Raw genomic sequence first — 27274 nt, 5'->3', positions numbered from 1 at the left:
ATTTCTTATCCCAATTGTTCACTCTTTTAACCCTATCATGCTGCCAGCTAGCAGGAGTGACATCTGTCCAAGTCAAGAATAACCAGAATGGCCAAAGTTGAGAATGTCATTTCCTCTTTGTACAATAATAACTATCAGTCCATCAACAAACAGGCAAGAGCTTCCCTCTGCACCTGACACAGATTCCAGAGCTGCAAGGAGGACTTGAATGTTCTCAGTGATTTATTGACTTCAAATGATGTTAAGACAGTGGGAAACCACATGCAAGATTGTTGAATAAGGACCTTACATATATCCTTATGTAGTACAACACCCTATGGAATTTAGGGATCAAGTTTGAATCACTATTTTACATTATTTAAGGTTTACAAAAAAACAAAAAAATTATCTATGAGTGTCTAGATTTTTGGATTGAGTTTGAAGGTGATCATTAATCATAGCCCCTCTTTTTCAGATTTTGAAGAATATATTTGAATTCAATTGAAAAATAGCCCCAGGAGCCAGAGGATGATTAAAAAGTCAACTTTACTGCAGATAAAACTTTAATTGGACAACACAGCTTGATTCAAGTGGTTGAAATGAACTGAGCTAACCAATGCAAGGCCTGGACAGATCATATCTCATATGGCAGGTTGTAGGAAATAGAGCAAGTGTGACCCAGAGGAAGATGGAGGTAAAGTTAGAATTAGGGATCAGAAAGAGAGAGATAGAGGGAAAGAGGCCTATTGCCTTATTTCACTTTTATTAGAGAAATATTGCCTTATTTCTCTAATAAAAGAGAAATGAGGTGAGAGAAGTCAGTGAAGAAGATGAATCTTAATGCTTTATTTATATATTTATCTATTACAACTAAAATTATTATACTTTATTGATTATGCTATTATGGTTGTCCCATTTTTTCTCTCTTTACCCACTTCTACCCAACACCACCCACTCCTTCAGGCAATCCCCACACCAGTCTTCAGGTCCATGGACCATGTGTACAAGTTCTTTTGCTGCTCCATTTTCTACACTGTACTTTCCACCCCACGGTTATTCTGTAACTACCTATTTGTACTTTTTAATCCCCTCACATCTTCACCCACTCCCCTATACCCCTTTTCCATCTGGCAACTTTCAAAATTGTCTCCACATCTATGATTATGTCTCTGTTCTTGTTTGCTTAGTTTATTTTTTAGATTAAGTTTTTAATAGATATGTATTTATTGCCATTTTATTGTCTATAGTTTTTATCTTCTTTTTCCTGAATAGCTCCCTTTAACATTTCATATAATAATGGTTTGGTGATGATGAATGCCTTCAGTGTTTTCTTATCTGGGGAGCTCTGTATCTGCCCTTCAATTCTAAATGATAGCTTTGCTGGGTAGAGCAATTTTGGCTGTAGATCCCTGCTTTTTATGACCTTTACTATTTCTTGTCAATCCCTTCAAGCCTGAAAATTTCTTTTAAGAAATCAACTGACAGTCTTATGGTAACTCTCCTGTAGGTAACGAACTGCTTTTCTCTTGCTGCTTTTAAGATTCTCTCTTTATCTTAATCTTTGGCATTTTAATTGCGATGTGTCTTGGAGTGAGCCTGTTTGCACCCATCTTGTTCGGGACTCTCTGTGCTTCCTCAACTTGCATTTCTATTTCTTCCCCAAATTAAGAAGGTTTTCTTTCATTATTTTTCCTACTAGATTTCCAATTTCTCGCTTTTCTCTTTCTGGCACACCTATGATATGCATGTTAGAATGCTTGAAATTGTCCCAGAGACTGTTTACACTATCTTTATTATTATTTTTTTGGATTTTTTCTTTATGGTGTTCTGATTGGTTGTTTTTTGCTTTCTTAAGTTTTAAATCATTGATTTGATTCTTGGATTCATCCACTCTACTGTAGTTTTCCTATAAATTGTTCTTTATTTCAATTAGTGAATCTTTCATTTCTGACTGGATCTCTTTTATGCTATTGAGGTCCTCACTAAGTTCTTTGAGCATCTTACAACCAGTGTTTTCAACACTGCATCTGATAGATTGCTTATGTCCATTTTGTTTAGTTCTTTTTCTGGAGTTTTGATCTGTTCTTTCATTTGGACTATGTTTCTTCATCTCCTCATTTTAGCAGCCTCCCTGTGTTTGTTTCTATGTATTAGGTAGAGCTGCTTTGATTCTGTGTCTTGGTAGTGTTGCCTAATGGAGTAGGTGGCACGGCCTCCCTCACCACTAAGCTAGGTACTCAAGGTGTGCCCTTTGTGTGAGTACATGCTCCTCTTATGGTTGAGCCTTGATTGCTGTTGGCAGGTCAATGGGAGGGATTTATTCAGGCCGATCAGCTGCATTCAGGCCAATTCAGGGACTGCTGTGACCACTGACCACCAAACTCTATCCTCTGTGGAGGATCAGCTGTGTAGGAGCAGGGTGGTGGTACTACAACATGGTCTATAGCTGTTTACTGGGTGCGTAGGCTCTGGGTTTTCCTGGGTGGTGCAGGCCAAGCTCAGCTCCCACCTGTGTTCTGCCCAGGGCCACCCTGCATGAGCTATAATGCAATCTGAGATGGCTGCTACTTTTCTGGGTCTGGATATTCCCAGGTCAAGCCAAGCTGTGAATCTAAGCTGGCTGCTGCTAATGCCAGACTTAGGGCAACTTAGTAAGAAATATGGGGGCTGGCTGCTTACTGAGCCAGCTGTTGCTTGTTTGATAGGATTTAGGAAGTTGTAAAGCATGAGCTAAGACCAGCCATTCATATGGAAAAGTCATGGTTAACAGTTTGTGTGGGTGCATAATTTGGGTGGGATGGAGTCTCAGAGGATCTCCAGAGGAATCAGTGTTAGCCTGGTTGATGGAGTTTCAGATAGGGCATCTGCCTGCCAGCTCTGTGGCTCTTTGGAGGAGGACTCAGAAAAGGGGCAATGGCCTTTGCTCTACTTTCTGTCTAGAAAAAAGCTATTCCCCAGCTCTCACCTTGATGCTAGACACTTCAGTTTCTTCTTATATGCCACTGGTGCTTTATATGCCAAACAGATACCCCAGTGCTGGAGCTCAGAGGGAGTGAGTCTGAGTAAATCTGTGTGTGGGTTCTTTAAGGGGAACTGCTTAGGACTCCAGAACTTTCTTCCACTGACTCAATGCCCACTGTTTTTTGCAGACAGAAGTTATGGAGGCTTATCTTTCTGGCACTAGAACTCTAGGTTGGGGCCCCTGGTGTCGGGCTGAGACTCCTCATTCCAAGATATCCTTCCTGAATGTGTTTATCCACCCCACATGGATGTAGAAGCAGCCCATCCCATATGTGCATGCATCCTACTAGTCTGGATGGATGTGGTTTCTTCAATTCTGTAGTTATCAGACTTCTATTCAACTCAATTTCTGATGGTTCTGAATGATAGTTGTTTTATATTTTAGTTGGAATTTCGATGTGGTTATGTGGTGACGTGAACTATGTTTACTACTGATGCTGCCATCTTGACCAGAAGTCTAAATCTTACTATTATAAATGCCAAGGAAGGATCATACAGAGAAATAAAAGATTCTCCTATACCTTAAAGAAATATAAGTGAGTACAAGGAAAATAAAGACCATTGAGGAGTTGGTGGAATCCACACTGCAGAAATGGGTAGAATACACAAGCTTATCTGCTTCTTTAAAAATTACCTTTAATTGTAGCAAAATACACATAACATGCAATTTACCAACTTAACCATTTTAAGTGTACTGTTCACTAGTGTTAAACATATTTCATTGTTCTGCAACCATTTTCCATTTCCTCAGACCTTGGTAACTACCATTCTACTTTCTGTAGAAAACCAATCCTTCTGTCTTTATGTATTTAATTACTCCAGGCATCTCATATAAGTAAAATCATGTAATATTCATTTTGGGGGGAAGGATTGGTTTATTTCACTTAATACAATGCCCTCAAGTTATTCATGTTGTAGCATGTATCCAAATTTCCTTCCTTTTGAAGGTTGACTAATACTCCATTGTACAAATAGAGCAGATTTTGTTTATTCATTCTTTCATATATGGACACTTGGGTTGCTTCCATCTTTTGGCTTTTTAAAATAATGCTTCCATGAATATGGGTATGCAAATAATCTCTTTGAGATCTTGCTTTCAATTCTTTGTCATATACCCAGAAGCGGAAATGCTGAATTAGTTTTGACACAGGAAAGCTCGATGCTTCTAAGATAAACAGAAGTCAGAGACCAGAGATCTACATATGAAAGTGTATATAAAGCAAGGATACCTTCTGGGGTTGGTAGAATTAAGGAGTGGCCTTCCCAGAGGTTGAGACATAGTGCTAAGGTCTCAAACAGCAGCAAGAAAGAGTTACAGGGGAGTCAGTGAGCTCCTCATCTTAGGGTAGCCTCCAGAGACCATGAAAAGCACCTTGGGCTTGGGAGGATATGAGAGTTAGGAGACACCTTCCTGACTCTCCTTAGGTGCAAAGGGACAAAAAATGGTAAGGACTCAGTTTGTACCCAGGAATGTGTTTTGTTCCTAATTCTTATTTAGAATGAATTACACATTCACTTGTAGTTAATAGGTAGAAATAAAGGATATATAACATCTTTTATTTAATGTGTTACAAAGAGAGGAGAAGCCAAGTCATGTATGGTTCACATTGAAAACCAGAGTCTACCACACATGTGTTAGAAGTGATACATCCCTGTCCTAAACCCAACATGTAATGAAATCACAGTGACGTGAAGAGGAGACCTGGTCCAAGCAAGGGTTTCACTTCCTTGCACTAGGCTAGTCACACACTCTTGTTCTAATTCTATTTTGGAAAAAGGCCGGCAGTAATACTCACCATTTGTTTAGCTCAGTAGTTCTCAACCAGTGACATTTTTGCACCCCAATCCTAGGGGACGTTTGGCAATGTCTGGGTATATTTTTGGTTGTCACAACTGGGACACCACTACACATCCTACAATGCCCCCACAACAAATAATTTTCTAGCTACAAAAGTCAATATTGCTGAGGTTGATAAATGGGATTTGTTCTGTCTCTTTCTGAAAGTATAGTCTAATTTTATCCTCACAAATACATGCTAAGATACTTATTCTTTTTTTATTTCATTGAACAGGAATGCGAGAAGCTAGACTTGAACAGTTAACTGACTGCTCAGAGATTCAGTACTGAGATTGGGTGTCCTAGCTCCTAAGACCATTTCCCTTTGTTCACACCTGAAAGGGTCAGATAAGAAGCAGTCTCTGATGGTCACAGTTACCATTTAAGAAGCTGAAAGAGCAATGAGCATTTATCTAGTGTCCGCTCTCTTGCAAGGTTTAGCTCTATTTGTAATCCTTATCACATTACCAGCTCTTCACTGGAGTTTGGTGTGTGGCAGCTCAAAAAATTAAGTAGCTCGTAAAAGGTCACATTCAAACCTCGGTTTATGCTAAACTTGACTTGTCCCCATAAAACCCACTGCTCCTTTGATAGAATATGTGTGCTTAAAAATAATTAGTTCAAAAGCTTTAATAATAAGATGCTAATATCTAGACACTGTAGGCTCTACTCATTCACTCAAAAAAATTTTTTGAGTGCTCTATACCACACACTGTGCTGGCAGATGGACAGATGCTAATTTCTTACACTCTCAAGCCAGTTGAGCAAAGAGGGGCCACGTGTTAACACTGATCCATGCATGTGCATGTACCTGTGTGTGTGTGAAGACAGATCCCTCATGTTTTCATGACCAGGAATTTTTTGTTTGTTTTGTTCAAATGTTAATCTGTAAACTTTTAAAAGTTACTAAAGTTATTGGGGTGATATTGGTTGATAAAATGACATAGGTTTCAAGAGTATAATTCTATAATACATCACATGTATGTTACACTATGTACTAACCACCCAAAGTCAAATCTTCTCTCCCCATGTATCTGACCTTTACCCTTTTCTACTGCCTCCAACCCTCTTTCTCTCTGGTAACCATATTATTGTCTGTGCCTATGAGTTTTTGTTTGTTTGTTTGTTTGTCTCACTTGTTTATTTGTTGCTTTTAGTTTTATGTCCCACATATGAGTGAAATTAGATGGTTCTTGACTTTTTCTGTCTGATTTTACTCGCTTAGCCATGATTCTCTCAAGATACATTCCTGTTGCCCAAAATGGTATTATTTCATCTTTTCTTATGGGTGAGTAGTATTCTTCATGGTGAGCAAGACATGGAAACAAGAGTCCTTTGATAGGTGACGTGATAAAGAGGAGGTGATAGATATACACCCCAGGCATTTTGACCTGAGTCTGTAAGGATGGGCGAGGGGCACATCTGCACGATGTGCCTTATCAAAGAGCAGAGGCGCTGCTGCTGGACGCAGCTGTGTGAGACTGCACGCTTTCCCTGAGGTGGGCAGCAGAGAGTGGGGGTTAATCATGTGAGCCCTGACATCTCACATGCCTCAGTTCAAATCTCCCTTCTATCACTCACTACCCATACAAATTTGAACAAATGGCTTGACTTGACTGTGTCCTGGCTTCCTCACCTGTACCACAGAGGTGCTCAGGGTGGGGCTGTACCAGGGAGGGGATGGGAACCCTATGTGAAGTGATATAAAGAGGAGCAGAATTCCCTTCATTACAAGGTAACCTGCACTGGCACTGTGGACACGGAGGGGAGGTTCCAATAGACAGTGCCAACCTGGCAGCAGTTGCAGCCTCCTGGCCAGCTTTGGGGCATGAGGGGGAAAGTAAAGTCTCTGTTTAGGCTTTAAGGACAGCAGAGGTGTTGAAGAGGGGAGGCTTAGTCACCCTTTCTGGACTGCTGGGAGTGTAGGGGAGACGCTTAAAGTCCTACATATCTTTCAGCCTGATGAGTGAGCCAGAAAAACAGCGGTGCCCATTTTTAGCCTCAGGGCAGAAGAGCCACAGGAAATGTGGACCGCAGAAGTTATGGCTCAATAAAAGCCAACAGTACAATTTAAGAGAGACCCAGTGCCATAAATCGACCCGAGACTATTTCAGAAACCTCAAAATAACAGTGATAGGAAATGTATCCAAAGACTGAATCTCAGCTTCATCACTTACATGTGCCATGTTTGGAGGGTCTCCAGATTTCTCTGAGCCTCAGTTTCCTCCTCTGTAAATCAGAGAAAATACTATTTCACATGGTGGCTATGGATCTTCAATGTAATCAAGCCAACAAAAACACTTTGCAAACTGTCAAGTCCCGCACAGGTCTGAGAAGTTGTGATATTATTTCCAAGCAGTCAGTGATGCTGGGGATTTTAGTCAGTGAAAAGAAACTCCAGTTTGTGTTCTATGTGGTAGTATCTTTGAGCCTCTTATACTCACTCATCAAACACTTTAAAATATAGAGGCACCTAGAGTGGCAGAAACAGAAAAATCTATCATGTAATTCAAAGCATTGTCCTCTCTGCAGCTCATTGGAAAGGGGAGAGCATGTCTTTTATTAAACTTGCTTAATTCAAGAGGGACAAAGAGAGTTGCAAATGAGAAATGCAAATCTAAGAAGATATCCAGCAACGTGCTTGGCTTTAATCATTGCTCAAATAAGAAAAATCTAGTCTTTATTTCCTCTCCTCTCCTCTTCACATTCACTCACATTCATGCTCACAATAGTTTTAAGGTTGTGTTTTTAGGGTTCCTGGTTTCAAATAAATATCATGGTCTCAAAAATCCATATCAGACCTGACCTATCCTATCCTATCCTATCCTATCTATTACATCTTTCTGTTTATTTCCTTCATCACATATATCACTATTTGAAACTATCTTAGTGTTTAATTTATGTGTATGGTTGATCACATGTTTTTCCCAGGTGATAAACTCCTTGGGGCAGGTCTTATTACCTCAATATCTCCAATGCCTATCTCAGTATGGCTCATAACAGAAACTCAGTAACTATTTCTTGAATGAGTGAATGAACCCCCAAATCCCAGAGGCAATGGTCACAGGGCCACTGCCTGCTAGAAGTGGCAGCTGAGGCAGAGATGGAGGCAGCAGCAGGGGGAAGTGGCAGAGTAACCAGGACAGAAGTGGCCAACAGTCTGACTTGCTGGGACCAGCAGTGTGGTGGTGAGGGACTTGGCAGGGGACCCCTGTGTGGTGGACAGCAGAGGCTCTTGTCTAGGGCCCCCAGTAACACCACATGGGCCTTCAGGACCAGCACATATGGAGGTCAAATGCATCTAAATTTCTAACAAGTAGAACATGAGTCGTGCCTGAGGTGGGGTGCAAGGTTGCCAAGTGAACGAGAAAGAGATGGACAGATACTGGAGACTACTCAATGGCAGTTCTGGGAGGAAAGGACAATGCTTATGAGGTCCTTTTCCAGAGTGGTACCCTGGGAAACCACTATCATTCAGAGAATAGAAAAAAAATTAAATACAAATAAAATTCTTAGCTCCAAATTTCCTTAAAACATCTAACAATTATTACATATTTATGTGTTCATGAAGCAGGCATTGAGATGAGCACGTTAGAACATTATCTCATTTAGCTCTTCCAACAGGAGCTTCTCTATTCCCATTTTATATTTGGAAAAACTGAGGTTCAGGAAGTGGAACTGATTTACCCAGGCTAACAAGTAGTGGGGCTGGGATTGGAGAACAGTCAGTCTGACTTTAGATTTGGTGTTTTTAAACTACCATTGACAACTGCATGTGAATTTTCTGATTTTGATGACAACTTTTTAGAACCCTATAAAAATACTGGAGCTCTCAAGGTTCTGTCTTGATACCACATTTATTATCTCACTCTCCACAGTTCCCAGGGGGCGTTCTCAGTCATTTTCTCTGCCCCAGTCCCACCTCTGTGATTCTCATTTTCAGACCTGTGTGCCCAGCTCCCTGCTGACTGTCCAATGGAAGCTTCCACACCACATGTCTATAATAGAATTCACCATTCCCTCTCTGAACAATCTCTTAATGAGTCCTTGTCCTACTTAAACAACACACTGGTAAAGCCAGCTGCTCCAGAGAGAAATCTGGAATTATCCCTAATACCTCCATCCCTCACCTTGTCTTTCTTCTTAGTCTTGCTCCAATATATTGAATCCATCCCTGTTGACACAGCCTCAGTTTATTATTATTGATGATTGCAGCTGCTTTGAAATGGTCTTATCTTGGTATTGCCTTGCACAAATCTGCCTTATTCAATGTTACAGGAGTAATGTAAAATTAATACTAAAATGAAAACCTTGTCCTATTACTCTTTTATCATCTCTTTCTACTCCGAACTCCAAAAGCCTATGAGGCCTTGGCAGTATTGCCCCATTTTACAGTTTTTAAAATGCTACCTGTGTATCTCTCATTTCTCCTCTTCTTCCTTTCCTCCTTCGCATCTTGTCTTTACTGCTTCCATGAATTTTCTTTAGCTCTTTCTTATTCCAGGCTCTGAAACTAACATTATAAAAAGGTTGACAATCTAAAAGATATTTTCATATACATTATCTCATTTATTTCTCACAACACTGTTGACAAGCAGGTAGTTATTTCCATCTTAAAAGGGAGGTCATGGTCTCAAATAGATCAAGTGTATTGCCCAAACTCACAGAACCAGGGAGTGCCATGACTTATACCTGGCCCTCAGCTTTCAAGTCCTATCATTGTCCTGCTCTGCAGCATGGCACTTTGAAGGCATGTGTCTCTGCAGCTGTCTTTACCATCCTAACCCATCATAATTCATTGTCAATACGTAGCAATCTTTGATTCAATGCAATCAGGGTAAGTAGTGTTCAGTCAAAAGCTGGTGGGGGCAGAAGCACCTGGTGTAATAGACAGGTATCTACTGGTCGCATACATTCAGTGTGTCCTGGGAATGAGTCAGGGTACTTTTCCTAGTGACAGACAGGCTTCCATTGTCCTGGGTACTTGGCTGAGTGTAAGGCAGTGACCAGAGTTTCTCCTGTAGCTGTTGGTGACTTTGCCTGACTCACTAGATTGTGAACACTACAAGAGGAAACAGTGCTCCTATTTTTCTTTGTGTCTTTACCTCACAACACAGACATGGTTGTTCAGTAGATAGCTGACTATTATATGGATCAACCCTTAGGAATTTAGAGATGGAGGGAACTTAGCGAGCATCTTTCTGGCCACACACTCCTAAACTCCATGTGCAATTGACATGTGCAATCCATTGTGTAATAGTTTGCACACATTTTGCGACATTTGAGTCAGGGTTGTATTCTCATTTATTGCTTATTTACTTTTTATTATTTGTTTACTATCCTCACTATCTCTAATTTTATAGCTAAAGACACTGAAGCTTAATGTGAGCAGGAGGCATGTCCCAGCTTAGAAATTCCTATCAGAGGTGAATTTGAGCATAAGCACTGGGGCCCAAGATTCTGGGGTGCACAGCCAACCCTTCCTGCCTTCATAGCTAAGGCTCTTTCTGCTTTTTGAGCAAGAGCCATGCTGTAAGGAGTCTGGGGATGGGGAGAAAACCAGATGCCTGCAGCCATCTGTGAGGTGAATGCAAGAAGCCCTGTGGGGGAAACTGCTCTGTGCTTTCTGGAGAAGAGGAGCAGCTCACGGGAGGGAGAAATTAGAGGAATCTCTGGAGAGCTGAGCGGGGAGGATGGCAGTACCCAGGACAGAAAGAGAAGCCAGGAAGAGTTCTCTCTGAACTGAGCTGAGAATGCTCACTCACCATGCATGTCCAGTCTACATTTTGGAAGGAAAAGATTTAATGCCCTCTTACAACTCTACTTTCTTTTTCTCCAAAATTAAGGTCAGCAGGGGAGAGAAGTGGCATCTGAGATGCTAATGAAAGAAAGCCCAGGTGACTGCAGAAGCAATTTAAAGATTTGCCCGGATTTGTTTTGGCCCCAGTGGCTCTGCCTTCTACTTGCAATTCCTCCTCTGCCGTCTGGATGGGGAGATAAATACATTTTTTAAAAGTCCAACATCCAGGCACTTTTGAAATTAGGGAAAGCAGAACCTGGAAGGCTTAAAATATTAATCATGTATCCAGGCTTGCCAGAGAAAAGAGGATGGCATTCTGCAGGTGTAATGCAGGAAAAAAATCCCCTCTAGGAACAACTGATATGGAGGCGAATTTCACTCATGTGTGCACCAGCCACAGAAAGCTTGATTCATACTTAATGCAGACCTAGATTCACAGGCCCCTCCTTAAAGGGAAAGCTGCAGGCCAGCCAGCCTTCCTTTAGGACACTCCAAGACCTCATTAAACTATCATTAAACAGCCAACAGGCTCTGCTACGGCAGTAGGTTGAGTCCAGAAATATAGATGAAAGGGTTTAGGAATGTTGGATTAGAAAACAAAGTCCAGACTTTCAGAGGTAGGAGCCGGATTCCTGAATCCTTAGCCCAGAGCTTGGGAGAGGACTTCTCCATTGTTTGCCCCCAGGGCTCCCTCTCAATCCAGGCTTACTTCCTATGTTTACCTTATCACAGGCTCCAGAGATTCAGTTTTCTTCTGATCTTATTCAAAATGGCCACCACCATGCATTCAAAATCAGTCCAAGTCTATTTATCTCCCTGTTTTGGTGCTGCTAAGCATAAACTCAAAGGACCTTTTTTGAATTAAGGATTTTAATACTACTTTCTACAAGGGAAAGGATGGAAAGAGTAAGAATCCCAACAGTAAAGAAGAACTAAAAGAACTAAGGTTCCAGAATGTCAGAATTTTTAAAGCCTTGTTCTTGATCTTTAGATCCTGTCTTCCTTCTGGGATGTTCCCAAGGACTCATCTTTCTGTTTTAATTCCTGAGGTGGTGCATAATCTCATACTTCTTCACTCCTGAAATGTGCCCCTTATTCTTTAAGTAGAATAGGAAGCCTGCTGTTCCTTGACCTCAGTCATAGCCCCTTTCAAACCTATATGCCTCTATTTGCTTTAAATGTTGTGTCTGAAACCCAGATGTGTCTTTTCAAGATTTCCTTTCTCTACCTGCATTGCTCTGCCCCTGTGAAAAACCACGTAAGCACCTGCCATGAGTAAGCCCCAGGGAAAGTGCTTGCCTTTATTTCAGAACGATTCTATTCCTCAGCACTGGAACTGTGATCCTCAGGACCTAACGTGAAGTTTGGCACACAGTAGGTGCCACTTTCAAAAGAATAAGTGGGTAATGTCTTTGTATAACATCTAAGTCTTCTTATGACTGCAAAATGGCTTGGTAGAAGCAGCATTAGCTTGGGGGACTGTGGTTGGAACTGTCATATACTAGCTGAGTGGCAGGGAAGATTTCCTTACTTTTCTGAGCTTCGGTTTTCTTGCCTATAAAGTAAAGTCAATAACAAATACCTTACAGTTTATTTAATTTTTAATTAGAAACCTCTTTTCCCTAATAAAACCATTTCCAGAACAAATAGAAAGTTAATTTTTTTTGGCTGGAATACTCCTAGAAACTATAGCTAGTTGTGAAAGTTCTAAGACCAGCCTTGATCTTTTTTAAAGATTTATTTTATTCTCATTCTAAAGAATGGGTAGAGAGAGAGATAAAGAATCATCAATGTGAGAGAGAACCATCAATCAATCCCCTGCCCCTTGCATGCATCCTAACTGGGGATTGAGCCCACAACCTACACATGTGCCCTGACTGAGAATTGAATTGAACCTTTCAGTTACAGGATGATGCTCCAACCAACTGAGCCATGCTGGCCAGGGCCAGCACTTGTCTTTAGTTGAAGTTTAGAAGAAGAGACTACAGGGTGGTGAGTGTTATTCCTAGAGACTGGACAGGAGTTGGGAGGATGACATCCCTTTGGTGTTCACCATCATAGGGTTGATCTTGTACTGGGCAAGAATCAGAGTCCTGATTTGTCTGGATGCTGAGTGAGGGTAAGACTGGTACATGAGACACCAGTTCATTTGTAATGGTTTGTAAAGCTCTTCACCCCTTTAGAGTACTTGCACCACCATCTATTTTCGGACTTCAGATTATTCGAGTTGACTCAAGATTCACTCACTGGATGGTTTCACTGGGTCAGCTCCTTATGTAGACTCTCAGGATCCTTTAGAGAAGGATGGCTTTACTCCTCAGGCACCAAACTTGACCACAAATGCTATGAACTTTGTTCACAACATAGGTTCTCAGGGCCATTCTCTCAGGGCCATTCTTCTGCGATCCCCACATCCTCAGAGATACAATGCTGGAACAGGGACTACCCTCATCCTTCTCTCAGTCTCAAAATATCCACAAGAAGTCAAACCACATTTTCCCCCCAGCTCTGTCTCCCCAAAAAACATTCTGGAATAGCAAAATGCACACATATACACACGCATCTTCCATTCTTTACATTTCTCCAAATGGTGTACATTGAACGTTAGGAGGGGCTCAGAAGCTGGTAACTAAAAATACCTTATCCTTTTCTCTCTTTCCATTCTTTCCTGATGTAAAGACCCACATACCTGTCTCTCCTATCACCATCAGAGTGCTCATGAAAGATTTTTTCTACAGTCCTAAAGATACAAACACACAAATACAAAAGCATAAGTTAAATACTCAATGGATTATTTATGCTGTATATTGATCGACAGTGAGAAATGTAGTTGGAATAGGAAGACAGAAAGTTCAGGTGCACATTTTTAATTCTTTCTTTTCCTTGTAGACCTGTGTGAAAGGCCAAGTCATAATGAGAAACTTGCTTGGTGAGACTGCTATTAGGACAAAGAACATTTACTGGATTTGGGAGTATAGTGACATCTTAGGATCTTCATTTTCCATTTGGAGTGGGTTTGTGGTTTTTTTTTTTTTTTTTTTTTTGCCAAATTGGAATGGAACAGAGTTATCGTTTTCTCAAAAATCCATGATTTTGTAAACCACAGTTGGTAAGATTAAGATCTCAAAAATGTTGAGTTGGGAAAAGAAACAAAAAATTTTACTAAATACAGATAAAGGACTGAGTGAATAAATATTCTAGAAGATACACACTTGCTTTAGCAAGTCAGATTCATGACAATAAAACCCTGCTCCAATAAACAAGCTCCTTCTGGATGATTTTCTCTTGGTTCAGGATGTATTGCTGCATCATTGCCATCTGTGAAACTAGATATTTTACTGGCTTTATGTTGTGCTCTGTGTATCTCTCTTTCAACTTTTTAAAGCAGCTCTTCCTGGCATGATATTTGCTTGGTTTTGCACTTGATTTTTTTTGCATTGTATCTATGGGTGTCAGGACAATGTCTGACCTTGTCACAAGTTATGCATATGTTGTTGGGTCCTGGCTCTCTGTTGAATGGACTTTAGATGAAATGGTGAGGAAAGATTTCCCTGTGGAGTTAAATTTAAGCAATGAAGTGAGGAAAGGAGCCGCACAATATTAGGGGAAAGAGAGTCCTAAGCCAAGAAAACAACCATTGTATAAGTAGCAAGAAGGCCAGGGTGAGGGTGAGAGTAGACTGAGGGAGGTGGGGACTGAGATGTGCTGGGGCTAAGTCATGTAGGGTCTCATGGGTCATGTGAAAGATTTGTGGGGTTTGTCCTCAAGGTGATCAGCATCCATGACATTTCAATTTATTGGACAAGCTGTATGACCTTGGATATTGCCTGACTCACACTTCACTTATTACTTCTGTGGTTCTCTTTTTATATGTTCCCATTCTGATCAGTTTCCTCCTGACAAAAACAATTTTTCTGTAGATACTTTAATATCTTCATTGAGGTTAACCCCCATCCTGCTGGCCTGGGGCCCACTCTGTTTTGGGGAGTGACATTGCATATCTCATATTAACTGTACTGACTTTCTGGTTTAACTCATAGAAGATCAATCTCTGTGTCAAATTTCCTACCTCTTAGGGAGCACATAACCTTCCTACCCGGGTAGCAAAAACATCACCATGCTCACAGGTGCTTTAGGGATACAAGCCAACAACGAGAACACCAAAAGATTTAGAAAGAATGCTGTTTTGAGTCCAAGTGTGTTGGGAGCTCTAAAAACAGAAGCCAGACAGAAAACACTCAGCATTCTCAGAGAGGGAGAGTTAGAAATAAACACTTACGTCATCCCTTCCCTCCCCTGCACTGATGCGGTCCAGACAGATGATGGCCCTGCATTCCGTATTTGTCTGGTTTCCTCATTAATTCTTCTCTCATTTTTGCTTCTATTATCTACAATGACAACTGCACACTATCCCTAGGCAGCTTGTAAAGTCATCTGTCATTAGAGCAATAAAGACTCACAACTTTCTGCACAGTAAACAAATTAAACTGCGTCTTGGTATCTAAACCTCTTGATGAAGTATCACTGTCATTGTTATGATTACAATAGTAATCATAACAAACTTTTGCAAACCTACTGTGTGCCAAGCATAGTTAGTTGTTATACATACAATATTTCATTTAATCTTTTAAACACCACTTTCCAGCTAAGACTCATTGATCTGGTACACAGAAGAGGAAATGGGACTCACAGTGCCAAAGTACTTGGCCTTAGTCAAAGTCAAATGAATACTCAACTCAAAGACCCATCTACTTTCTAAGTCAGACCTGCACACCCATACATTCCATGGTACTTTGGGCTTCCCTGCTACCACAGACTGTTCTGGACATTGCTCTCAAATGTTCTTCCTTACAGAGGTACATGCATGCTCACCTTTGCTTGCTCTCCTCAGGTCATGTCTTCAAAATCTTGAAGGGATCCAGCTTCCTCTGTGTCACTCAAATGCCTAGGCTGTCATTGCTGGTGGGGAACTTGAAGAGTCTTTTTTATGGAGGTGTTTAATCTTGAATTCCTACATGGCAGAGTACAAGCCAGTTTTAATATGCAGAAATCTCTAGTTAAACCACAATACTGTTGTTTGCTTTATAGTGCTGAAATATCAAGTTAAACATTAGTATTTGATAATTACAATTTGTCTAATAGATGAAAAATTTATAAGATTGGGTTTATCCTGGGGTACATGGAGAGGAAAGAATTTATAAATAAGATTGTTGGTGAAAACTTTCAGAAAAATCACCAATTGGGTCTTGCGTTCTTTCTTATAGATGACTAAATAGATGTCCACTGAGAGGAGTAGTGAATGCAGATTAAGCTACTCTGGTTTGGAAGAGACTTTAAAGCTCACATTGTTCAACTCTGATACATTTCTAGTAAGTGGTAGAGCTATCATTGATGGAGAATGTAGTGCTACCTTAGGTACTCTCTTTCAGCTGAATCACATGGATGTGCCTGCCCTTCAGTGCAGATCCTGTACAGCATCACACAATGACTGTGTCACTATGGTAAGTGATGGTTTTCATACATGGGGATATCACAGTTGTGGGCTCACTGCTAGGTATGCTAGTGCCAGCCAAGGGATCATGGCTTCCTTGGCTCTGTATGCAGACCATTATGAAAAGTCAATTGTTTTTACTGAAAAAAGGCCCATATGGCATTTTGTCATTTGACCTTTTGTTCCATGTGCTAGCCACCTGCCTTAAAATTGCAGATATACTTAACCATCTGATCTTTTGCTTATACTCAATGCTCCTTCTTTCTAGAATATTCTATTTCCCAATCTCTTCCTTAGACTTACTTAGTCTGGAAAACTTCCCCTGACCTAAAAGGACTAGGTAAGGCCCTGTAATTGCCTACTTCCAATATACCTTGAGTGTTTCCTTGACTTTAACATTTAATTGTAATTAACTATTTTTCTTTCTCTCTTAATCAGTACTTTTGGATTCTAGTAGAATACCCTAGTGATATTCTAGTCTACAAACCCCAAGGCCTAGCACTTGATTGAAACACATATAGTGAGTACACTGTGAAATGAATGAATTCTTCAAAAACCATATCTCAACCTCTTCCCTCATTCTCTCATATAAAACTCTGCATAATATCACATGGGCCCTTCCTGCACCCTATCCAGGCTCATTCACCAATTCCTAGTTGGCTTTCTCTCTTCATTGTGGCAATGGAAAAATGGGGAGTTGAAAGCAAAGGGAGTGGGATGAGGGAGAGAATGAGAGAGAAGAGTGACCGTGGAAGACAGAACACATCAGGGTCAAAAACTTCATTTTATAGGTGAGAAAACTGAGTCTCTGAGAGAAACACGACTTCCCTAAGTTACTGTTTGCTGTCTTCTGGCCTTGCGCCTTTCTTCTCTATTATAAGTTTTGCTGCAGGTATGTCTTTAACAAACAGACCAAAAAAACTCCCTCCTTTCCAAATACGACAGCTTCATCATCAGGATGAAGGGGTCATTGCTTGAAAATTTTTTTAAATTCCTGATTAAAAAACCCAGACTCTCACTTGGAACAATGACTCATGCTAATTTTGCGGACGGCATGCTTTCCTCTGGTATTTCTCATCCGATCTGTTCTCTGTTCTCCAAGATTGCACAAGAATAATGATGAATTCCATAACTGCATCCCAGTTTCCTGAGGCCCAAAATAATCACTGTTCTGTTTTCCATGGGAGATGGAGACATATATTAGGAGGTTTACATTCTTTGAACATTTACTTTAAAAACAGTAGACAACCATGGCAGGTGAGGCTTGCATATGATATTTCTAATCAGATGTCCATCCAGAAAGCAATTAACTTTAGGCAAAGTATCTTCTCTGCAAGGCTCCCAAGGTTTCCTCCAGGGTTGGTTCACTCTCCGCATTCTCTGAGCAGGTGCTGCCTTTGCCTCCCACTGTGGTCCAGATCCCAAAGAGAGTATGAACAGCATGTCCCATGGATAAGGATGTGATCACAGTTTGGTGACTCAGAGCAGTGCAGCAAGAAGCCTTTTTTCTGCCTGTCCTCCTGCCACCTCAACCCCAGTCCCCTCAGAATCGTTCTTCTCATCTTTCAGAAAATGCTTAGGGCCCCACCAGGTTCTTCAGTTTCATCTGGCCCACTGCCTTGGATTTTTTTAAATCACTCTTATTAGGAAATCCAAGGAGGAAAAATAAAAAAATCTGTGTTTAGAAGTCAGATCGAAATGAGTTCAAACCCTGGATGAGCCACTTCCTAGCTAAGTAGCTGTAGGTGAACTGCAGCCTCTTTCTGAGTGTCAAGTTTCTCACCTGTGACTAGATTGTTACAGGATTGTTGAGATGATTGTTCAATGCCCCAAGAAAAACACTCAGTTTGGTGGCCCTTCCTAGAAGTTTCTTAGCTGAGTATTCATATTCAGCACTATCTCTAGCCTGTCTCTTTTTGGTAAAAGAAAGTTGGGATAGAGTTTGGCTAGTGAATTAGTTTTCTGAGGTTGTTGTATCAGCATCCTACGAGATGGGTATTTTAAAACAACAGACATTGTCCCACATTAGTCTGGAGACCAGAAGTCCTAAATTGAGGTGATGTCAGAACCATGCTTCCCTCTGAAACCTGTAGGGGAATCCTTCCTTGCCTTGCCTCGCCCCAGCTTCTGGTGGTTTGCCAACCATCTTTGGTATTCCTTGGTTGGCAGCTACATCATCGCATCATCTGCTTTTATCATCACATGAAGTCCCCTCTGTGTCTGTCTTCACATGACAGTCTTCCTATAAGGACCTTAATCACATTGAATTAGGGGTCTAGGCTAAGGGGATCTGACTTCATCTTCACTAATTATGTCGGCAACAATCCTGTTTCTGAATAAGGTTCCACTCCAAGATGCTATAGTTTGGACTGCTGTTTTGAGTAGATTAGATTCATTTGAAAAATCTAATCTTAGAATTGCAGTCTTAGAGCTAGAAGGAAATATGTTATTTCTTTCACATTTTTCTCTTCATTTCCCATTTTCCTGTCTTCTCTCTTTATTTTAAGCCTTCCAGCCACCATTCTGGCCATCTCTAATTTATTACTGACCCAGGATCTGGGTTGTCTTTCTACCACCCTCCCCACATGACTTAAACAGTTGTGTACCCATGTAAGTCATCTTGTTTTTATATAAGACAAAGGTCAAATTGCTCAACTTAGAACAGATTGTCTTTCATTCTCTGACCCCCCACCTCCCTTGGGGTGGCTAACTCTCTTGGTTTGTTCCAAGTAGCCCCAAGTTTAGCCCTGAGATTTTTGCATCCTGGGAACCCCTCAGTCCTGAGCATCTCCTTATGGCTTTAGACCAGGGGTGTCAAACTCATTTTCACTGGGGGCCACATCAGCCTTATGGTTGCCTTTAAAGGGCTGAAATAATTTTAGGACTGTATAAATGTAACTACTCCTTAATAGTTAAGGAGTTGAAATTATATTTGGGCCTTTGAAGGCAACTGCAAGGCTGATATGGCACCTGGTGAAAACGAGTTTGACATCCCGGCTTTAGACACTATCTAGCAGTTACAGATTTAATGCTGTCTTGGTAATTGTGTATTATTACTTTGGCATTACCTGTTTACTTGTGAGGCTCTACTATTGCTGAATGATATGCTTCTTAAGGATTTTAGATCCAGATAAGTCTGGGTTTGAATTTCAACTCTGCTGACCTTTGTCATTGCTTATTAAGCATCCATTTCCTCAAAAGCAAAAGGGGCCCACAATGATATCTCCTCCATCTGCAGCAAGGGTAAATTAGATAGTATGAGGGAAGCACCTGTAGAATGGCAGATACATAGGAGATGGTACGTAAATGGTAGATGGCACTTCACTGGTAGGTATGTCTGTATGCTGTTGAATACCTGTGTTCAGTAATTGCTTTTGAAGGAAAGCTCAAGGCTAAAATACTCAAATCTCTTGACCCATGACCTTTTTGTCCTGTCATTTTTATCTCTCTGTCTTATAAATGAATCTGTTCTTTCAGAGGTTAGTCTTACTAAGAACTTGGCTCAAAGCCCTGTTTTTCTCCAGTAAGGTAGAATATGACAGATTCTATGGACCTTTTACTATTGGTATTTTCCATGTGTCAATAATTTTTTACCCTCCAGTGATTTTTAGCATGTTGAATTCAGCAACCAGTTCTTAAAGGGAGAATAAAAAACTGAAAAGACCTTCAACCTTTTCTTGTGCTCCAATTCCTATGAATTCAAAACATAAACTCACTTACAGTTGGTATTTTATCATTGACTAAATGGAGGGTCATTTAAAGCCTTTTCCTCCAGATTGGGCCCCTAAAAGAATCAGTAGTATTTTATTTAACCTGATGGCACTTGAGTTACGTGCATGAGGAAGCTGAGAATGGGTGAGGGGGTGTCCCACCCCGAAGAGAAGCAGGGAAAATCCTGACTGTGGTCAAAAGGACATCACAGGTTTCTTGGTTTTCTCTAAGATTTTTATTGTGGAGGCCACTGGTTCTTTTTATCTAGCGGATATTTGACGTCATGATGAGATTAATAATTCACAGAGTCTGGGCAGTACTTTTCCACTGAGGACTCTGCACAGAGCAGAGCAGAAGTGCTGGTGAAAGCCAGAGGGCTCCTGACAAGGTCGGATGCTTTACGCTTCAGCAAGTGTTCCAAATCCCCAGTAACCCTTTCCTTGCTGCGATTGACACAAAGAGGCGAGGATTCTACAGTATTTTTAGCTTTCTGGGCTTAAAAGAGTTCCATCAAACAGACCTTTTAAAGAGATTCTGTGCCAACAACAACACTGGTAGAATGTAAATAAAATTTTAGTTACCAGTTCCAAACAGTAATTCAAAAGGTGTTATGAAATTATATGTGATTAATTGCTATAGATGATGAGAGAATTAGTAGTAGCCATGGGAAGAGAAAGCATGATTATTATTATTACTGCTGCTAGTGCTTATTTTGATTATTCTTATGGATCATTTTTAAGTGCCAGGAACTCTGCATTACATACATGCTCTTTTTAATTTTTTTAAAATTTCCAATGGTCTTTTAAAAAAAAGCTTTTTAAATTGTTGTTCAAGTACAGTTTTCTGCCTTTTCCTCCCACTCCTCTCCACCACCCCAGCCCTTCTCACCTCCTTCCCCCATTTCCACCCCTCCTTGTTATTGTCCATATATCCTTTATAATTGTTCCTGTAAACTCTTCACCCTTTTCCCCCATTATCCCCTCCCCTCTCCTTTCTAATCACTGTCAGCCTGTTCTCAATTTCAATGTTTTTGGCTTGCCTACATGTTCTAATTCTGTGAGATAGATGTGCTTATCCTCATCTTATAACGAATGAAGCTGAAGCTCAGAAAATCAAGCAAGCTTTTCTAAGGCCATCAAGATGGTCAGAAGTAGAGCCAGTGTTTGACCGTGGGGTGGTTGTCTCTAGACACTGCCTTTTACATGTGCTGTAACACCTTCCAGTAATAATGAATAGTTAATGACCATGAAGTGGACTCAGCATTTTGCAGGGACTTAATAGTTTTCATTATCATTTGTGTCTCCTTTCTCACTTCTCCCAGCAGCCCTGTGCATGGACAGGTTGAGGGTTGCTATTTCCACTTGGCAAATGCAGAGCTTGGACTGGAGCAAAGTAATATGATTCGCAGGGTCACCCACCAACTGGTTGGTGGCAGAGATGCACCTGGAACTTAGGACTTCTGGTTCTACAACTAGAGTTTTGTGACCCATGCTTTAGAGGATCAAAGGGGTCACACCAATAATAGCTGGCATTTTTATTTCAACTTGAGCCAAAGGCAATGAGACTGGAAACTAGTCAAACCTTGATATTCTCCCTTTGCTGATCTCTCCTGTCAAATCTACGTTTTTCTGGCAGCAAGGTTCTCACTGACCAGACTTCCAATGGCAGTGATGAGAAATGCCCTCTTCTCTTATTGTCCATTTTCAAAGTCTGGCTGTCCATCCTTCTGGTGATTGTAGGATCTTTCCAATAACTTTTCAATAAATTTACTTTCCACTTTAATGGATCAGAGCCAGGCTCTGCTCCTTGCAGCTGAGAACCCTAGTGGATACCTTATTTCCCTAGTGGTTGTGTAGAGCAGATGCACAGTGCTGCTACAGAGCCGTCTTCAAGTCACCTTGTTCTGCCCATTCCCCTTTATCAATCCATTGATTGTCAATGTATTGTCACAAGCCTATGTTTGTGATATAGTTTCTCCCACAGGTCAGCAGGGCAACTGCTTGGCTAGTTGCCTCCTGAGCAGCCTGGCACCGAGGAATAGACAAGAGTCACATTAGGTAACCATGCTATTCACTCAGTTTATTGAATGAAGGTTAATTCAAAATAGAACATCAACATACATTAATATCCTACTCATACTCTAGTAATCTAAGAGAAATATAAAACACTTACACAGCAATCAATGAGGGATAATGAAGCTGAGTCCCAGAGTGTCAGTCTGCAGGTCCAGGAGATAGCACAGTGGGCAAGGGAGTCTCCAGGGTCTTGTAAGAAAGACTCTTTGGATCCAGGTGGGCAGCATGGCAGACAAAATCCATCAGGGCAGAGCCTCTGGTGGCTGATGTCAAGAGAGATCAGCGTGGTGTGGAGCAGCACTCTATTGTGCTGAGCTCGGCTGTCTCAGCAGTGGTCTGGAACCCACTTCACTTATACCTTGAAAGTGGTACACTCCACCCTTCTGAGTCTTTTGTTATGTGTCTTTGCATCCCTGATGCCAAGTGGAGAATTTCTATAGGAGCCTATCTGTGGGTGTTCCCACTCTGCAGACATGGCTCTGATCATGTGTGTAGATGTATTGGGTGTGTTTCTTTGTCAGATGTGTCTAGTGTGTCTTAGGTAGTTTCCCTCTTGAACAAAAGTGTCATGGCTGACTGGTAGCCATCTTGGTTGACATGAGTGATTCCACTTTGTTTTATATACTTCATACTATCTTGACCAGACCAATGCCATTTTATTGGTCCTGCTCTCCACAAGTATCACCTTTCATTTCCATACTTTTGCTAAATCAGTATCTTAGCAGTGCTTTATTTAACTATTTTATGCCAGTAGTAAACATAGCTTTTGAACCTCCCTAGAAAGCTGGCTATAGATTCACCCCAGGGAGGAGAGGCGAGCATGATGAACATGAAGATGGTGGATGACAAGTGTTGGGGGAGTTTGACTGGTCTGCAGCTCCTCAGTCAATTTGCATAATTTCTTTCTTCCTTTTTTTCATTATTTTTCCCACCTTCTATCCTCTTCATTGTTTTTATTTTTCTATTCACACGCTTTGGTCCTTTCTCTAAGCAAAAGCCAAATGAGGGTTATTTGGCTCTACTGGAATCTACAATTTGATTTCCTTTTGCCCTGAACTTGCTGCCCTGAAGAGGATAGAAGAGTTGCCCTCTTCTTTCACCTCCTCACGCCTTTTGGAAGGAAACATTAGGGTGTACCTATTACAAGAGGGAAGGGAGCAAAACAGGTTTGAAGCTTGATGGGACTTGCGTGGGTTACTTCTAAGCATCCCTCTTTTCTTTCCCATGAGGTTGCAAGCATCAACTCAGCACAACTCAGATGTGAGAACAACTGACTAGGAAAGAGAAAGCTTTGGCTAGTGTTGTTCTGCTACTTACCAACTGTGTGTCCTGAGAAAGTTATCAGAACTCTAAATTTTAGATAATCTTTTATGAGGGCTGGAGCATGAAGATTGGACAATCAGTGGGAGGCAACTAGAACAGAGACTCTTTCCTTAAAATGCATCTTCTGCCCTTATTCAGTTTGCTCCCCTATGGCATACCTCCTGAGCTGTCCCTGGCAGGCGTGACATGTAGCTCCCTGTCCCAGTGTGGAGACACCTGGGTCCTATTGGGTTTGTGCCACCAGCCAGATGGCCTCTTCATGTTACGAAGGTATGCCATTAGAGCACCTAGTTCTCTTCTTATGAAAGCACAAATTATCCACCGTTATTTCTGACTGATCACACCTCTTCATACAAGAAGTTGGAGGACTCATAATAAAACTGAATGGCAGTTAGACTACACTACATTTGTAATAGCAGTCTTCAATTCTGCCTATAACCTACAAGGTCTGCGAAGTCATGGGCACAGCACTGCCACAGGATAATCATTCACTACAGTGTGGGGCTTTTGGGTAGGTCATGTGGACTCTGTGGTGTCGGATGCAACTGGGGTCAGTGCTGGGTTCTGCTACTTACTTATTGGTGTTCTTGCACAGCTTACTTAACCATTTTATACCTCAGTTCCTTCTTATAAACTGAGGATAATAATTCTAGAACCTTTACCTTGGGGTGGTTGTGATGGATAAAAGAGAAGATCCTTGTGAAGTCCTGTGGCCCAACAGAGGGTGCACATTCAATAAATATTCACTGTTATTATGTTTAGTGCCTTGGACAGAATAGTTGGTAGTGAATAGCAGTATCGTTTCCCAGTGCCTAATGTTGAGTCTGTTATTGATGAGGGTGGTATAACACTCAGGTAAGATGCTCTAGCTGTTTTTTCTTTCAGAGTAAAATTGGCAAATCTACTGGCCTGAATCAAGCTTCTGTGTTAAGGGGCTCAATGGTAAGAAATAATAGTTTTTAATATGCTATCTCTTTTAAAAATATAAAGTAACCACTGGGTTTTCAACCTAATAACTATTAAGACATAGAGATATTTTTGTTCTCTATTTTTTAAAAAATGAATTGTCATATACTTTTGAGGTTGAGAGAGTGAGGAGAAGGCACAGGGGAAGGTAAAGTGTCTGAGAGGTGATTTACAATATATTCAGAGGTGAGTTTTACTGTTGATTAAAACTTACTAGCTTCCTGTGTGGCAGCGGTGTCTCCTTGGTTCAACTGCAAGTTCTAATAAAGGTTCCAATAATTTTGACTGAACTCTGTTTGTCTGTGCTTTCTGCATGCACACAGGTGCCATGGAAAGTATCCCTTTATGCTAGTCGTACTGTGCTATTAGCAGTTTTTCCTAGTTTGTGACTTTGAACCTTTGTACACATTGCCGTCTTTCCCTGGAACCCAGTCCCCGCACTCACCTGTCTGTATAATTCTTTTCTCAAGTCCAGGCTAAGTGTCATCACCTCTGGAAGGGAGCTGCTGTGCCCACGGGGGGCTTGTTAAGGTTGTCTTCTGGATCCTTTGGGGATTCCTTGGACAGAGAGTAACTGCTCACTGAAACATCAGCTGGGGAACAACATGTGCTCAGATAATTCTGACACAGCACAAACAACAATCGTCCCTAGCAGACCAAAGGTCTCTGGATTGTTTGAAGCTATTCATGTGCCAAAATCATCTTGATCCTATCTCTAAAGATACAAGACCGCCGATGTTTTGGATGTCTTCTTACAGGAAAGGGACATGTCTGCCTTTCCAGGCAGAGCACTCAAGATTTAGATCTTGGCTCCTGCTACCTATTAGCTGTGTGAAAACTAAATCTCAGTTTTGGCATTTTTTAGAATGACTCTACTCATAGCTACCTTGACATGTAATTAACTCTGATAACATAGGCCAATATCAAGCATGTCCCTGGGACCCAGAAGACACTCAATGAGCAGTAGTTATCCAAGGTTGTCTGTGCTTAAAAGCCATTCTGGGGCTCCTTTCTAAGAAACTCCAGGCTACCTCCCATTATGCATGAAAAAACCTCTTTATACAAAATGGCCCTAAATGTGGCTCATCATAGAAACAGCCCACCTGCATAGGCTACTTCATCTTTCTGGAATTAATAACCATGAAAATTGCCAACCATGAGAATTACATTCCTGGAAAATGCTACCCTTGGTAAAGATTGTTGTGAGTGAAATCACAGTATAGCCAAAAATACGAGTTTAAGGGATAAGCAATAAAAGTGGTATGACACATATTTTGAAAACAAATTAGTATTATAGAAGGTCTCTGACTCAGAAACACGGCTGGTTTGTCAAGATTAATTTCTTGCTATTTCCTCTGCAGACACCACTGTTATCATAATCATATGGATGAAACTTGGAAAAGCAAAGTGTAAGGCCCATGACTAGCTTTAAGTTCCTTATTTACATCTATAGATAGCAATTTGGGTGAACAATGTAAAGAACTCATTACTGTTGTTTTTGTTACAAGCTCTCCAAGAAACCTACATTAGGTTTGGTTGTTATTTTGTTAGTGCCATGACCAGAGACGGTCACACTTTTGGAAGACACATGCAAGGTACAAGAGCAAAATGGAAATCAAAGTAGCATGCTTTAAATTTTTTTAAAATTTTGAACTAATTTTAGACTTAAAGAAAAGTTGCAAAACCAATATGAAATTTTCACTCCTTTGGCTTACGTGCTTCCTCTAAAGCTAACAGTAACAACATCTTATGTAACTATATTCCAGTTATCACAACCAAGGATTAACATTGATACAATATTCAATATTATAAACTAAATGACAAATGTATTTCAAAATTCACTAATTTTTCTGATAACATTTTTGTCGTTTAAGATTTAATTTGTTTCTACATTGCATTTACTTATTATATCTCCTTAGTACCACTAGTCCATAACAGTTACTCAGTCTGTCCTTACCTTTCATGACCTTAGCATTTCTAAAGAGTACTGGCCAATTAATCTGTAGAATGTGTCTGTTTGGATTTGTGTAATGTATTCTTCTCATTGGAGTTGTCATGTATTTTTGCCACAAAAACATGGTGGTGTCCTCTCTACGTCACGTCAGGAGTTCATGATGGCTGTGTATCTGTCACTGGTAGTTCTCACCTCAAGCACTACCTGGGTTGTGCTCACCTTGGTGACTCACCTCGGTTAAGTCAGCACTCATCAAGTTTTTTCATTGTAATTTTTCTATTTTTGTTGTTGTTGGCAAATGCCTTGGGTAAGATAGTTTGATATTATGCAAATTCTGTTTCTTCTCAAATTCTCACTCTCTAACTTGTGGATCTTCTCTGCAATATAGTTTACTGTGGTGTTTGCCTACTATGATTCTTATTTTTGTCTACATTTATTATTTGGAATTCTACTGTGAGGAAGAGCTATATCTATCTATCTATCTATCTGTCTGTCTGTCTGTCTATCTATCTGTCTGTCTATCTATCTATTTATCTATCTATCTTTGATTATATTATGTCAGTAGAACAAGTGGGTGTTTGTGAAACTCTGTGTGTAAAATTTAATACTGATACAGGGTACAGCCGGGGGGGGGCCCAAAAAGATTTGGAATGGTGTCCAGAATTCAAAGTGTATAGGAATATTGGAGAGACATATAAGATGTCCTCACCGCCCCCCACCCCAGGGGGAAGGGACAATGGAGCAGGGCCATTGAGAACTGTTTTGCACAGCAACAGTTTTGCAGCTAACCTCTGGAATGGTTATTTAACATATCTATAACCTTTAACTGGTTTCATAGATATGTTAAATAGCAGTGGCCAAGTTTGGATCCAGGGAGAAGGGAGTAGCAGGGACTCAGGATGTAAGGAGGGGCTGCACTCCTGAGTGAGAGGTGTGTGTGAGAGCTTGGAAAAGACTGGCTCCGGGACATGAGGGGATAACTGCCCAGGTGAGGAGAGAGCCACGCGGTTTCAGCAGAGTGAGGACCCCCTCTTGGTGAGGTGAAAGAGGGAGCCACATGGTTTTGGCAGGGTGCGGACCCCCTCTTTCCCAGGTGAAAGGGAAAAACCACGCAGCT

General features: G+C 40.9%; 1 long non-coding RNA gene across 9 annotated transcripts in view; it reads right to left on the bottom strand.

The window, feature by feature from the left end:
- Positions 1–24806, bottom strand: part of LOC119035479 (uncharacterized) — an 83274-nt gene extending 58468 nt beyond the window's left edge. For 7 of the 9 annotated variants that reach the window (XR_008392838.1, XR_008392839.1, XR_008392840.1 and 4 more), the window contains exons 1-4: positions 24649–24806; positions 15510–15648; positions 9248–9350; positions 7015–7066 (exon numbers count right to left, since the gene is read on the bottom strand). This is a non-coding gene — a long non-coding RNA (uncharacterized LOC119035479). Of the gene's footprint in view, positions 1–7014; positions 7067–9247; positions 9351–13326; positions 13378–15509; positions 15649–24648 lie in introns of all 9 variants that reach the window. The other 2 variants (XR_005079811.2, XR_005079813.2) reach the window with 2 other exon arrangements.
- Between the last annotated feature and the right edge of the window lie 2468 nt (positions 24807–27274).

Source organism: Artibeus jamaicensis, unplaced genomic scaffold (assembly GCF_021234435.1).
Source record: "Artibeus jamaicensis isolate MK-2021 breed Jamaican fruit bat unplaced genomic scaffold, CSHL_Jam_final contig_76, whole genome shotgun sequence".
Taxonomy (NCBI): domain Eukaryota; kingdom Metazoa; phylum Chordata; class Mammalia; order Chiroptera; family Phyllostomidae; genus Artibeus; species Artibeus jamaicensis.
The sequence above is the reverse complement of the archived record's forward strand: the minus strand, read 5'-3'. Positions and strand labels throughout refer to the sequence as shown.